The sequence below is a fragment of the Lissotriton vulgaris genome, chromosome 7 (genome assembly GCF_964263255.1).
Source record: "Lissotriton vulgaris chromosome 7, aLisVul1.2, whole genome shotgun sequence".
NCBI classification, from domain to species: domain Eukaryota; kingdom Metazoa; phylum Chordata; class Amphibia; order Caudata; family Salamandridae; genus Lissotriton; species Lissotriton vulgaris.
The window spans coordinates 80,923,761-80,935,928 of record NC_141695.1 but is presented as its reverse complement, the minus strand read 5'-3'; positions in this window follow the sequence as shown (position 1 = coordinate 80,935,928).

Sequence of the window (12,168 nt, the reverse complement as noted above, 5' to 3'; positions counted from 1 at the left end):
TAATGTGGTGCTTCTGAGTGATGCTGGGGTGGTGCTGAGTGATGCTATGGTGGTGCTGAGTGGTGTTGTGGTGGTGCTGAGTGGTGCTGTGGTGGTGCTGAGTGCTGCTGTGGTGGTGCTGAGTGGTGCTGAGTGATGCTGTGGTGGTGCTGAGTGGTGCTGTGGTGGTGCTGAGTGATGCAGTGGTGGTGCTGTGGTGATGCTGAGTGATGCTGTGGTGTTGCTGAGCTGTGCAGTGGAGGTGCTGTGTGATGCTGTGGTAGTGCTGAGTGATGCTGTGGTGGCGCTGAGTGATGCTGGGGTGGCGCTAAGTGATGCTAGGGTGGCGCTGAGTGATGCTGTGGTGGTGCTTAGTGGAGCTGTGGTGGTGCTGACTGATGCTGTGGTGGTGCTGAGTGATGCTGTGGTGGTGCTGAGTGATGCTGGGGTGATGCTGAGTGATACGTGGTGCGGCTGAGTGATGCTGTGGTGGTGCTGAGTGATGCTGTGGTGGTGCTGAGTGGTGCTGTGGTGATGCTTAGTGATAATGTGGTGGTGCTGAGTGATGATGGGGTGGTGCTGAGTGATGCTGGGGTGCTGCTGAGTGATGCTGGGGTGACGCTGAGTGATGCTGTGGTGGTGCTGAGTGATGCTGTGGTGGTGCTGAGTGATGCTGTGGTGGTGCTGAGTGGTGCTGTGGTGGTGCTGAGTGATAATGTGGTGGAGCTGAGTGATAATGTTGTGGTGCTGAGTGATGCTGGGGTAGCTCTGAGTGATGATGTGGTGATGCTGAGTGGTGCTGTGGTGGTGCTGAGTGATGCTGGGGTGGCGCTGAGTGGTGCTGTAGTGGTACTGAGTGATGCTGGGGTGGCGCTGAGTGATGCTGTAAAGGTGCTGAGTGGTGCTGTTGTGGTGCTGGGTGGTGCTGTGGTGGTGCTGAGTGATGCTGGTGTGGCGCTGAATGATCCTGTGGTGGTGCTGAGTGGTGCTGTGGTAGTGCTGAGTGATAATGTGGTGGAGCTGAGTGATAATGTGGTGGTGCTGAGTGATGCTGGGGTAGTGCTGAGTGATGATGTGGTGATGCTGAGTGGTGCTATGGTGGTGCTGAGTGGTGCTGTGGTGGTGCTGAGTGATGCTGGGGTGGCAGTGAATGATGCTGTGGTGGTGCTGAGTGGTGCTCTGGTGGTGCTGAGTGGTGCTGTGGTGGCGCTGAGTGATGCTGGGGTGGCGCTGAGTGATGCTTGGGTAGCGCTGAGTGATTATGTGGTGAGGCTGAGTGGTGCTGTGGTGGTGCTGATTGATGCTGGGGTGGCGCTGAGTTGTGCTGTGGTGGTGCTGAGTGATTCTGGGGTGGTGCTGAGTGATGATGGGGTAGCGCTGAGTGGTGCTGTGGTGGTGCTGAGTGATGCTGGGGTGGCGCTGAGTGATGCTGTGGTGGTGCTGAGTGGTGCTGTGGTGGTGCTGAGTGGTGCTGTGGTGGTGCTGAGTGATGCTGGGGTGGCGCTGAGTGATGCTGTTGTGGTGCTGAGTGATGCTGTGGTGGTGCTGAGTGATGCTGTGGTGGTGCTGAGTGGTGCTGTGGTGGTGCTGAGTGGTGCTGTGGTGGTGCTGAGTGATAATGTGGTGGTGCTGAGTGATGCTGTGGTGGTGCTGAGTGATGCAGTGGTGGCGCTGAGTGATGCTGGGGTGGCGCTGAGTGATGCTGGGGTGGTGCTGAGTGATGCTGTGGAGGCGCTGAGTGATGCTGGGGTGGCGCTTAGGGATGCTGTGGTGGTGCTGAGTGATGTGGGGGTGGCGCTGAGTGATGCTGTGGAGGCGCTGAGTGATGCTGGGGTGGCGCTGAGGGATGCTGTGGTGGTGCTGAGTAATGTGGAGGTGGCGCTGAGTGAGGCTGTGGTGGTGCTGACTGGTGCTGAGTGGTGCTTTGGTGGTGCTGAGTGATGCTGGGGTGGCACTGAGTGATGCTGTGGAGGCGCTGAGTGATGCTAGGGTGGCGCTGAGGGATGCTGTGGTGGTGCTGAGTGATGTGGGGGTGGCGCTGAGTGAGGCTGTGGTGGTGCTGACTGGTGCTGAGTGGTGCTTTGGTGGTGCTGAGTGATGCTGGGGTGGCGCTGAGTGATGCTGTGGTGGTGCTGAGTGATGCTGTGGTGGTGCTGAATGATGCTGTGTGTGCACGACAGGGGGCATATATCTGCTCTTGGGATAAAGTAAGAAAAACGACCGAAGGGACGCTGAACGAATATTTATGGAAAGAGCTAGAGCAGACCCAAAACTCACCAGCTGCAAAATACCTGGAAAAAAGCATAGTGAACACCGGGCTGGCGGAGCTCTGGGCGTCCCCTGCAGACCATAAAACACTAAACAAATTGGTGAAAAAATCGATCAAGCTACAGTCATGGGTTCAGGATAAAGCCATCCTATCAAAAAGATCTCATGCATGGATGGTATTAAATACATACCTGACACAAGCCTCCCAGCCTTACCTTGCCCTAGGTTACACAAAAAAAATCAAACTGTGCTTTTTAAGATATAGATTGGGCCTGCTACCATGCATCCTACATCTTCCTCACTGGCTGAGATCAAAAGCAGGAATATTATGCAGGTTATGCGGCATTGGGGCAGAAGACATGTTGCACCTGCTATGCTCGTGTGAGGAAGTGCAAGAAGAAAGGAAGCTCCTGCTGAAACACCATTTCATTCTACAGGGGGTACGCACACGAAGGAATGCAGTGTTAACCTGCTTCTCGGCACAGGACCCTCAGCTGAGCTGCAGATTTGTGAAATTTTTAAAAGCAGTGGAAAAAAAACGACCAAAAATTGACCCATGAATAATTCATCAAACAGGACATATGATTTAACTTACATAGATGAACTATCTATGTTGCAAATTTTAATGAATTCTATGGGAAACATGAATAGACTAACAGGCCTACAAGTGGAAGAGAAGTACAGAACGGCCAATGTGGGCGGTCAGCAAACAAAATCATTTTTTATGTTGAACTGTTTATGCTTATTGTACTATAGCATAGAATTGATTTTAAACGCATGTTTTTTTATGACTATTTTAACTTCCTTATTGCGTGTTACTGTATTGCATTGGTTTTAATTAACTGTGCAATAAACTATAAACTGAAACTGAAACTGAGTGATGCTGTGGTGGTGCTGAGTGGTGCTGTGGTGATGCTGAGTGATAATGTGGTGCTTCTGAGTGATGCTGGGGTGGTGCTGAGTGATGCTATGGTGGTGCTGAGTGGTGTTGTGGTGGTGCTGAGTGGTGCTGTGGTGTTGCTGAGTGCTGCTGTGGTGGTGCTGAGTGGTGCTGAGTGATGCTGTGGTGGTGCTGAGTGGTGCTGTGGTGGTGCTGAGTGATGCAGTGGTGGTGCTGTGGTGATGCTGAGTGATGCTGTGGTGTTGCTGAGTAGTGCTGTGGAGGTGCTGTGTGATGCTGTGGTAGTGCTGAGTGATGCTGTAGTGGCGCTGAGTGATGCTGGGGTGGCGCTGAGTGATGCTAGGGTGGCGCTGAGTGATGCTGTGGTGGTGCTGAGTGGAGCTGTGGTGGTGCTGACTGATGCTGTGGTGGTGCTGAGTGATGCTGTGGTGGTGCTGAGTGGTGCTGTGGTGATGCGTAGTGATAATGTGGTGGTGCTGAGTGATGATGGGGTGGTGCTGAGTGATGCTGGGGTGCTGCTGAGTGATGCTGGGGTGACGCTGAGTGATGCTGTGGTGGTGCTGAGTGATGCTGTGGTGGTGCTGAGTGATGCTGTGGTGGTGCTGAGTGGTGCTGTGGTGGTGCTGAGTGATGCTGTGGTGGTGCTGAGTGATGCTGTGATGGTGCTGAGTGATAATGTGGTGGAGCTGAGTGATAATGTGGTGGTGCTGAGTGATGCTGGGGTAGCTCTGAGTGATGATGTGGTGATGCTGAGTGGTGCTGTGGTGGTGCTGAGTGATGCTGGGGTGGCGCTGAGTGGTGCTGTGATGGTACTGAGTGATGCTGGGGTGGCGCTGAGTGTTGCTGTAGAGGTGCTGAGTGGTGCTGTTGTGGTGCTGGGCGGTGCTGTGGTGGTGCTGAGTGATGCTGGGGTGGCGCTGAATGATCCTGTGGTGGTGCTTAGTGGTGCTGTGGTAGTGCTGAGTGATAATGTGGTGGAGCTGAGTGATAATGTGGTGGTGCTGAGTGATGCTGGGGTAGCGCTGAGTGATGATGTGGTGATGCTGAGTGGTGCTATGGTGGTGCTGAGTGGTGCTGTGGTGGTGCTGAGTGATGCTGGGGTGGCAGTGAATGATGCTGTGGTGGTGCTGAGTGGTGCTCTGGTGGTGCTGAGTGGTGCTGTGGTGGCGCTGAGTGATGCTGGGGTGGCGCTGAGTGATGCTTGGGTAGCGCTGAGTGATTATGTGGTGAGGCTGAGTGGTGCTGTGGTGGTGCTGAGTGATGCTGGGGTGGCGCTGAGTTGTGCTGTGGTGGTGCTGAGTGATGCTGGGGTGGTGCTTAGTGATGCTGTGGTGGTGCTGAGTGGTGCTGTGATGGTGCTGAGTGGTGCTGTGGTGGTGCTGAGTGATGCTGGGGTGGCGCTTAGTGATGCTGTGGTGGTGCTGAGTGGTGTCGTGGTGGTACTGAGTGGTGCTGTGGTGGCGCTGAGTGATGCTGGGGTGGTGCTGAGTGGTGCTGTGGTGGTGCTGAGTGATGCTGTGGTGGTGCTGAATGATGCTGTGTGTGCACGACAGGGGGCATATATCTGCTCTTGGGATAAAGTAAGAAAAACGACCGAAGGGACGCTGAACGAATATTTATGGAAAGAGCTAGAGCAGACCCAAAACTCACCAGCTGCAAAATACCTGGAAAAAAGCATAGTGAACACCGGGCTGGCGGAGCTCTGGGCGTCCGCTGCAGACCATAAAACACTAAACAAATTGGTGAAAAAATCGATCAAGCTACAGTCATGGATTCAGGATAAAGCCATCCTATCAAAAAGATCTCATGCATGGATGGTATTAAATACATACCTGACACAAGCCTCCCAGCCTTACCTTGCCCTAGGTTACACAAAAAAAATCAAACTGTGCTTTTTAAGATATAGATTGGGCCTGCTACCATGCATCCTACATCTTCCTCACTTGCTGAGATCGAAAGCAGGAATATTATGCAGGTTATGCGGCATTGGGGCAGAAGACATGTTGCACCTGCTATGCTCGTGTGAGGAAGTGCAAGAAGAAAGGAAGCTCCTGCTGAAACGCCATTTCATTCTACAGGGGGTACGCACACGAAGGCATGCAGTGTTAACCTGCTTCTCAGCACAGGACCCTCAGCTGAGCTGCAGATTTGTGAAATTTTTAAAAGCAGTGGAAAAAAAACGACCAAAAATTGACCCATGAATAATTCATCAAACAATCAATCAATCAATCAGTGACACTTATAAAGCGCGCTACATACCCGTAGGGTCTCAAGGCGCTGGGGGGGGGGGGGGAGCCGCTACTGCTCGAACAGCCAGGTCTTCAGCTTCTTCCTGAAGGAGAGGTGGTCTTGGGTCAGGCGCAGGTCGGTCGGGAGGGAGTTCCAGGTCTTGGCGGCCAGGTAGGAGAAGGACCTTCCTCCTGTAGTCGCTCTTCGGATACGGGGGACGGCGGCGAGGGCGTGGTTGGCTGATCGGAGGTGGCGTTTGGGAGCGTAGAAGTTGACTTGGCTGTTGAGGTAGCTCGGGCCTTGGTCGTGTAGGGCTTTGTGTGCGTGGGTGAGGAGGCGGAAGGTGATTCTTTTGTTGACGGGGAGCCAGTGAAGGTCTCTCAGATGTCCGGAGATGTGGCTGGTTCGTGGGATGTCGAGGATGAGTCTGGCTGAGGCGTTCTGGATCCGCTGGAGTCTCTTCTGGAGCTTGGCGGTGGTACCGGCATAGAGGGCGTTGCCGTAGTCCAGTCGGCTGGTGACGAGGGCCTGGGTGACGGTCTTCCTGGTCTCGGTGGGGATCCACCAGAAGATCTTCCGTAGCATGCGTAGGATGTTGAAACATGCCGAGGAGACGTTGTTGACTTGCCTGGTCATGGAGAGGGAGGAGTCCAGGATGAAGCCCAGGTTGCGTGCATGGTCTGTCGGTTCGGGTGCGGTGCCCAGGGCGGGAGGCCACCAGGAGTCGTCCCAGGCGGAGGGAGAGGAGCCCAGGATGAGGACCTCCGTCTTGTCCGAGTTCAGTTTCAGGCGGCTGGTCGTCATCCACTCGGCTACCTCTTTCATCCCTTCGTGCAGGTTGGCTCTGGCGGCGGCGGGGTCGTTGGTCAGGGAGAGGATCAGCTGGGTGTCGTCGGCGTAGGAGATTATGCTGAGGTTGTATTTGCGTACGATGGCCGCGAGGGGGCTCATGTAGACGTTGAAGAGGGTGGGGCTCAGAGATGATACTTGGGGGACGCCGCAGATGACTTCGGTGGCCTCTGACTTGTACGGTGGTAGGCGGACTCTCTGTGTTCTTCCGTCGAGGAAGGAGATGATCCATTCCAGCGCCTTGTCCTGGATTCCGACGTTGCTGAGGCGCCGTACTAGGGTGCGGTGGCAGACCGTGTCGAATGCCGCGGAGAGGTCTAGGAGGATGAGGGCCGCTGTTTCTCCGTTTTCCATCAGGGCTCGGATGTCATCGGTGGCGGCGATGAGGGCGGTCTCGGTGCTGTGGTTGGCTCGGAAGCCGGACTGTGAGGGGTCGAGGGATCCGTTCGTCTCGAGGAAAGCGGCCATCTGCTTGTTGACGGTCTTCTCGATGACTTTGGCTGTAAACGGGAGGAGCGAGATGGGGCGGTAATTCTTGAGGTCGGTGGGGTCCGCTGTTGGTTTCTTGAGTAGAGCGCTGAGTTCGGCGTGTTTCCAGCTCTCAGGGAAGATGGTGGTGTCGAAGGATGTGTTGATGATGTCTCGCAGGTGGGGTGCGATGACAGCGTCGGCCTTGTTGAAGACGTGGTGAGTGCAGGGGTCGGTCGGTGATCCGGAGTGGATGGAGTTCATCGTGCGGATGGTGTCTTCGGTGCTGATCGGGGTCCAGGCGTGGAGGGTGGTGGTGGGGGGTGGTTGTTCGGTCATGGTGTGCGTTGGTTGGTTGTTGAAGCTGTTGTGTATGTCCGCGATCTTGTTGTGGAAGTATGAAGCGAGGGAGTTGCAGAGGTCTTGCGATGGGGTGATGTCGTTGTTTCCTGCGCTGGGGTTGGAAAGCTCTTTCACGATGTTGAAGAGTTCCTTGCAGTTGTGTGCGTTGTTGTCCAACCGGTCCTTGAATGCTGTTTTCTTGGCGGCGCGGATCAGCTGGTGGTGTTTCCGGGTGGCAAGTTTGAAGGAGGTCCTGTTGTCCGGTGTCGGTTCCCTTCTCCAGACTTTCTCGAGGGCTCGGCAGTTCTTCTTGGAGCTCTTGAGTTTGTCGGTGAACCATGGGGCTTTCTTGCTGCCGGGTCTGCTGGCCGGGGTCCTCAGTGGGGCGAGTTCGTCCGCGCAGTTGCTGATCCACTTCGTGAGGTTGTCGGCGGCCTGGCTGGGGTTCGCTGAGCTGGCAGGAGGGTGCTGGCTCAGGGAGGTGGCGAGCTGGTCTGCTGTGATCTTGTTCCAGCTTCTGCGGGCGGCCTGTTGCTGGTGGTGGTGGGTCGTTGTTTTCTTGAAGGTGAAGTGGACGCAGCTGTGGTCCGTCCATTGAAGCTCTGTGGCGTGGCTGAAGTCGATGTCCTTGCTGGATGAGAAGACAGCGTCGAGTGTGTGTCCGGCGAGGTGGGTGGGGGTGGACACCAGTTGCTTGAGTCCCAGGTTGGCGAGGTTGTCGAGCAGGGTGCTGGTGTTGCGGTCGTTGTTGTTCTCCAGATGGAAGTTGAGGTCTCCCAGGAGGATGTAGTCAGCGGAGGGGAGGGCATGTGGGCTGACGAAGTCGGCGATGTCCTCGCTGAATTGTGTGCGTGGTCCAGGGGGTCGGTAGATCAGGGTGCCTCTGAGGGTGGTGTTCGGGTTGGTGTGGATCTGGAAATGCAGGTGTTCGGCGGTGGTCAGGGAGTTGTCGGTGCTGGTCGTGAGACGGATGGTGCTCCTGTGGATGATGGCGATGCCTCCTCCCATCTGGTTGGCGTTTCGGTCCCTCCGGACGATCTTGTAGCCCTCTGGGATGGCGATGGCGATGTCGGGAGCTGATGAGGTGTTCATCCAGGTCTCCGTGAGGAAGGCAACGTCTGGAGCTGTGGTGTCGAGGAGGTTCCAGAGTTCGATGGCATGTCTGTGGACGGAGCGGGTGTTGAGCAGGATGCACTTGAGGTGGGTGCTGCTGGTGTTCGGCTTGGTGGGTGCTGGTGCGAGGCAGGTCCGGATGCAGGTGAACTTGCAGGCGTGGCAGCTGAAGGGTCCGTGGGTACGTCGTGGAGTGGCTTGATGGCATTCTGGGAGTCGGCCGGTGTTGAGAGCGGTGAGGGTGGCGGCGGAGTACGTCAGGCGGGTCGGTCGGGGTCTTCGTGGGCCAGGGGTCCTGGCACTGGGCACGGTCCAGGCGCGGACGGGCGTAGACGGGCTTACCTTTGGCGCGCCTTCGGCGCACAATCGGCGCGCCCGCTGCGCGTGACCGCTGCGCGTTCGCACGGTCGCCATTGAAGGCGAAGTGCGCGGGTGGGCGGAGCAGCTGGGAGGCGGGAGCGGGGAGGGTACAGAATAGAAAAAGGGGCGGGGAAAAGCGGCGGTGGCGGGAAGGGAGGGCGGAGGGCGGCGAGGTAGGCGGACAACAAGGAAGGAAACCACAACACGGGGGAAATAGAAATTAAACAGAAGGGGCACAAATTCTCGACAAAACAGGGAAAAAATCAAAGTTATACAAAACAGGCACAAATTTTAGACAAAACAAGGGCAAAAACAACGCAGCGGCGCCAGCCGGCAACCGGCAAAACGAGGCAGCAGCGAGGCAGAGGGCAGGCAAGGGGCACACGCAGCAGCTGGTGGCCGTGCGGCGCGGGGGTGTCCCACCCAACAGGACATATGATTTAACTTACATAGATGAACTATCTATGTTGCAAATTTTAATGAATTCTATGGGAAACATGAATAGACTAACAGGCCTACAAGTGGAAGAGAAGTACAGAACGGCCAATGTGGGCGGTCAGCAAACAAAATCATTTTTTATGTTGAACTGTTTATGCTTATTGTACTATAGCATAGAATTGATTTTAAACGCATGTTTTTTTTATGACTATTTTAACTTCCTTATTGCGTGTTACTGTATTGCATTGGTTTTAATTAACTGTGCAATAAACTATAAACTGAAACTGAAACTGAAACTGAGTGATGCTGTGGTGGTGCTGAGTGGTGCTGTGGTGATGCTGAGTGATAATGTGGTGCTTCTGAGTGATGCTGGAGTGGTGCTGAGTGATGCTATGGTGGTGCTGAGTGGTGTTGTGGTGGTGCTGAGTGGTGCTGTGGTGGTGCTGAGTGCTGCTGTGGTGGTGCTGAGTGGTGCTGAGTGATGCTGTGGTGGTGCTGAGTGGTGCTGTGGTGGTGCTGAGTGATGCAGTGGTGGTGCTGTGGTGATGCTGAGTGATGCTGTGGTGTTGCTGAGTAGTGCTGTAGAGGTGCTGTGTGATGCTGTGGTAGTGCTGAGTGATGCTGTGGTGGCGCTGAGTGATGCTGGGGTGGCGCTAAGTGATGCTAGGGTGGGGCTGAGTGATGCTGTGGTGGTGCTTAGTGGAGCTGTGGTGGTACTGACTGATGCTGTGGTGGTGCTGAGTGATGCTGTGGTGGTGCTGAGTGATGCTGGGGTGATGCTGAGTGATAAGTGGTGGGGCTGAGTGATGCTGTGGTGGTGCTGAGTGATGCTGTGGTGGTGCTGAGTGGTGCTGTGGTGATGCTTAGTGATAATGTGGTGGTGCTGAGTGATGATGGGGTGGTGCTGAGTGATGCTGGGGTGCTGCTGAGTGATGCTGGGGTGACGCTGAGTGATGCTGTGGTGGTGCTGAGTGATGCTGTGGTGGTGCTGAGTGATACTGTGGTGGTGCTGAGTGGTGCTGTGGTGGTGCTGAGTGATAATGTGGTGGAGCTGAGTGATAATGTTGTGGTGCTGAGTGATGCTGGGGTAGCTCTGAGTGATGATGTGGTGATGCTGAGTGGTGCTGTGGTGGTGCTGAGTGATGCTGGGGTGGCGCTGAGTGGTGCTGTGGTGGTACTGAGTGATGCTGGGGTGGCGCTGAGTGATGCTGTAGAGGTGCTGAGTGGTGCTGTTGTGGTGCTGGGTGGTGCTGTGGTGGTGCTGAGTGATGCTGGTGTGGCGCTGAATGATCCTGTGGTGGTGCTGAGTGGTGCTGTGGTAGTGCTGAGTGATAATGTGGTGGAGCTGAGTGATAATGTGGTGGTGCTGAGTGATGCTGGGGTAGCGCTGAGTGATGATGTGGTGATGCTGAGTGGTGCTATGGTGGTGCTGAGTGGTGCTGTGGTGGTGCTGAGTGATGCTGGGGTGGCAGTGAATGATGCTGTGGTGGTGCTGAGTGGTGCTCTGGTGGTGCTGAGTGGTGCTGTGGTGGCGCTGAGTGATGCTGGGGTGGCGCTGAGTGATGCTTGGGTAGCGCTGAGTGATTATGTGGTGAGGCTGAGTGGTGCTGTGGTGGTGCTGATTGATGCTGGGGTGGCGCTGAGTTGTGCTGTGGTGGTGCTGAGGGATTCTGGGGTGGTGCTTAGTGATGCTGTGGTGGTGCTGAGTGGTGCTGTGATGGTGCTGAGTGGTGCTGTGGTGGTGCTGAGTGATGCTGGGGTGGCGCTTAGTGATGCTGTGGTGGTGCTGAGTGGTGTCGTGGTGGTACTGAGTGGTGCTGTGGTGGCGCTGAGTGATGCTGGGGTGGTGCTGAGTGGTGCTGTGGTGGTGCTGAGTGGTGCTGTGCTGGTGCTGAGTGAGGCTGGGGTAGCGTTGAGTGATCCTGGGGTAGCGCTGAGTGATGATGTGGTGGTGCTGAGTGATGCTGGAGTGGCGCTGAGTGATGCTGGGGCGGAGCTGAGTGATGCTGTAGTGGTGCTGAGTGGTATTGTGGTGGTGCTGAGTGGTGCTGTGGTGGTGCTGAGTGATGCTGTGGTGGTGCTCAGTGATAATGTGAAAGGGAAGGGAAGAAAGAAATAAAGAACGAAAGAAAGAAGAAAGAAGGGAGGAAGGAAAGAAAGAAAGGAATGAAAGGGAGGGAAGAAAGGAAGGAAGGAATGGAAGAAATAAAAGGAAGGCAAGGAAGGATGGAAAGGAAGGAAAGAAAGGAAGGAAAGAAAAGAAGGAATGAAAGGATAAAAGGAAAGAAAGAACGGATTCTAATTGCAAGTGTCAACATGAACATGCTTGTTTTGAAGATGTAGTCCCCAAATTTGAGATTCCACGACAGAGAGGGGTTGTGAAGGACAGAGAGGCGCCCGGCACAGGCCACGCGCGGCGGCCATCAAAGGAAGGGTGAGAGGGGAAAAAACGCATTAGAGAATGAGAAAAGCCATAAACACCAGGGGGGCGGGGAAGCAGATTGCCTTCAAGCTTTCAAGCCTTTGTGAGGCCAAGCGCGCACCTGGGGAAGCTTCATGGTTGAGTGCACAACATGCATTGTACGAAATCCGGTTGGTTTCAGAGATTTTCGTTCAGTAATAATAGGTTCCGAGTCATAAATAACTCAACCTAAAAAGGTGCCAATGGAATAACTTTCTTTGCTAAACCAGATTTCTGTCATCAAACAGTGGAGCGCAGATGGCGCCTAAGACAATTAATTTTACCTTTTCAGCAACAAGGGGCGGACGTGTATCTCATGAATCCCGCTAGACTTAAGGTCATCTCCAATGGATCAACCAAAATATTCCTCTCTGAAGTAAAAGCTGGGGAATACCTGGACGAGTTGAAGTCCAAAAGAAGTAACAGATGAACTAAGTTGTAGCAACCCGCCCCAGGATGCCTAAATAGACTATTACAGACTATTTTTTGTCTTTTTCTTCTTTTTCTTTAACACGCACTGACACCTCTGTCACTATCATCTGATCTTCTCTCTGTCCTTCTCTTACCTTGTTAGCCTATACACATTAAACTATGAGAAGGTTTTTTTTTCTTTTTTCGGACTTCTGGCCATTTAGAGTAGGAATTTACCTAGGGAATTTTTTTTTGTCTTTTCCTTTCTCTTTTTTTCCTTTTCCTCTCTCATTCCGGCGTGGATGACGGCCGGGGCTCATGCAGATTGCCATCATTCAGGGTTTACCTG